We start from the raw sequence: 3,345 nt of genomic DNA on the forward strand, positions 1-3,345 counted from the left end.
TGGAATGGAGATTCAACAGGTGGTTTGTTATGGAATTAAAGGGAATTAAAGCAAATACACCAAAACAAAAACAAGAAACAAAAGAACTCCAGACAAATGGCAAATACTACCTCAGGCGAATAATAACAAAAATAATGGAATATACACACACATATACACACATAAACAAAACCAAACAGTTCAAAAAATAATAAGTACAACAGACTGACTTGGCAAGCAAAGGAAACCAAAATTAATATCAACCAGTTAAACACAGAACTAACTAAAGGACAAACTGGAAAACAAAACCAAAGCAGGTACCAACTGGGGAATAAAGCAATGAAAAGAAAAACTAACCAACTTAGTGTGAAAAAGAAAGAAAAGGAAAAAAAAGAAAGACTAGAAAAGCAAAGTTAAATAGAGGTAGATAAAGAAAATGTATATATATTAAGAAATAACTACAATGGGAAAAGAACAATAATAAAAGCACACAAAAGAATAAATATAGAATAATAATCATAAATTTTAAATATTTAAAAATTTAAAAACTGCAAAAGGCCAAGATAGAGGCAGAAGTATACAAAAGAAATAAAAAGTGTGATTTAAAAAATTCTCAGAAGCTTAAATAGCTTTAATGGTACTAATAAAATAAACAACTACAGCAACAGTGAGAAAAAAAATGAAAAAGAAAAGAAAACACCAGTAGCAACTACAGAACAAGTCAAAATATAATAATAGATGTTTTTCTTGAATCTCAGTGTTCTTGCCTGGAGAATCCCGGGGACAGGGGAGCCTGGTGGGCTGCCATCTATGGGGTCGCACAGAGTCGGACACAACTAAAGTGACTTAGCAGCAGTTGTCAGCATCCTTTCCCTTGCTGAGAATCACAGTCCACCTCATCTCCTTCAATTGCCCTCCAATACTGGGCTGATCTCTGGACCAGTGCGGGGGCAGCTCAGACTCTAATCTGGCTTTACTCCTGTGTGTTCTTGCTTCCAATGTTCACAGCTGCCAGAGCTAGTGCATTTTCCTTTGTGGAAACTGTCATTGTCCTTTTATGTATTCCATAGACACAGAGTCTGCTTAGTTGATTGTGTGGATTGAATCTGCAGCTTACACAGCTGGTGGGAAGATTTGGGGTCATCTTGCTCAGCCACACTCCCTTCGGTTTCAGTTGTCATTTTATCTTCACTTCTGCATGTGAGTTTTCCACAGGCTTTGCTTCTGAGGCTGCCCTGCTGGACCTGGGTCTGCCCCTGTGAGGACCAGGCGTGGAGGTGGCACAGCTGTCTGGATTGCAGGAGCCCTGGCAGCACCAGGTACTCAGAGGAGCCAGCAGCTAGGGCAGCAGGAATTACAGTGCTCTTAGGGTTTTTCTAGCCCCTGGAATTTCTGTCCCAGAAGAGATCAAGCATAGAGGTGGTACGGTTGTTTGGATCATGGAGACCCTATTAATGCCAGGTGAGCAAAGGCACAGGTGGCTTTGTCAAGGCACATTGTCAAGGAGATATGGCACTATTAGGGTGTTTTGGTTTTTTCCCCTCTAGCCTCTGGCAGCTCTGCCCCAAGAGTGGAGGTGTTGCAGCTGCTTGGATCACGGGGACCCTGGCAGCAAAGTGTGCAGGGACACCAATTGCTTCAGCCACAGGAACTATGGCCCTATCAGAGGATTCTTCTAGCCTCTGGCAGCTGGAAATCAGAGGGTCTCTTTGGCTGATCCTTCTCTGTTGCTCGGCCCATTAGGGGACTGAAAGCGTCCTTCTCTGGCTGGGGTCCTTCTCTGCTGTTTGGCGCATCAGGCACTTAAAATCCCCTCCCCCTGGGAGCCTTGTCTTTTGCTCAGTGCATCAGGCTCTTAACGGGCCAGCCTCTCTGGGGTCTTTATTGTTCAGCTGCTGGTCCCGGCCCCCTGGGGAGAAAGAGGCTACAGAGATGGCTCCACCCCCTACACATGACTCGGCAGTATCGCTTTGCCTTCAGGGCTGCTGGATTTTCCTCCGCAGGCACTTCCCACTGTGATCTCCTTCCTCACATACCTTTGGGCCATCTACCCTGCAGTCAATAGCAGACCTCGCCCTAGGGTTGCTCTCGGATCTCTACACTCCAGCTCCCAACAGCTGTGCTTTCTAAGGGACTTGTGTCCCTGTCTGAGGTAAATACGGTTGCAACAAGGATGGTCTGTGTGATTCTCATTCCATTCAGACTGTCGCAGATCAGCTGTTTCACTCCCCAACAGCCTCAAAAGTTTCTCTTCCTTCCCAAACAATCGCCTCAATGTGGGGACCTGACCCGCTGCGTCCGTTCCCCCAGCCTCCAGGTGCAGATGCAGTTCTGCTCACTCTCCTCTTTTCCTCCCAGTTACTTCATCCTACCACATTTTGTGTGGCACTACGTATTCTTTTCTGGTGGTCAGGTACTCGTGCCCATTCTCAGGTGGTGTTCTGCAAGATCTTCTGGGTTTGCATCATAACATCCATATTGTTCAGTTCAGTCGCTCAGCCGTGTCCGACTCTTTGCGACCCCATGAATCGCAGCACGCCAGGCCTCCCTGTCCATCACCATCTCCCGAAGTTCACTCAGACTCACCGTCCATCAAGTCCGTGATGCCATCCAGCCATCTCATCCTCGGTCGTCCCCTTCTCCTCCTGCCCCCAATCCCTCCCAGCATCAGAGTCTTTTCCAATGAGTCAACTCTTCGCATGAGGTGGCCAAAGTATTGGAGTTTCAGCTTTAGCATCATTCCTTCCAAAGAAACCCCAGGGCTGATCTCCTTCAGAATGGACTGGTTGAATCTCTTTGCAGTCCAAGGGACTCTCAAGAGTCTTCTCCAACACCACAGTTCAAAAGCATCAGTTCTTCGGCGCTCAGCCTTCTTCACAGTCCAACTCTCACATCCATACATAACCACAGGAAAAACCATAGCCTTGACTAGATGGACCTTAGTCAGCAAAGTAATGTCTCTGCTTTTGAATATGCTGTCTAGGTTGGTCATAACTTTTCTTCCAAGGAGTAAGCGTCTTTTAATTTCATGGCTGCAGTCACCATCTGCAGTGATTCTGGAGCCCAAAAAAATAAAGTCTGACACCATTTCCACTGTTTCCCCATCTATTTCCCATGAAGTGATGGCATCAGATGCCATGATCTTCGTTTTCTGAATGTTGAGCTTTAGGCCAACTTTTTTGCTCTCCTCTTTCACTTTCATCAAGAGGCTTTTAGCTCCTCTTCACTTTCACCATCTGCTTATCTGAGGTGATTGATATTTCTCCTGGCAATCTTGATTCCAGCTTGTGTTTCTTCCAGTCCAGCGTTTCTCATGATGTACTCTGCATAGAACTTAAATAAGCAAGGTGACAATATACAGCCTTG

Source organism: Oryx dammah, unplaced genomic scaffold (assembly GCF_014754425.2).
Source record: "Oryx dammah isolate SB20612 unplaced genomic scaffold, SCBI_Odam_1.1 HiC_scaffold_5, whole genome shotgun sequence".
In the NCBI taxonomy this organism is placed as follows: domain Eukaryota; kingdom Metazoa; phylum Chordata; class Mammalia; order Artiodactyla; family Bovidae; genus Oryx; species Oryx dammah.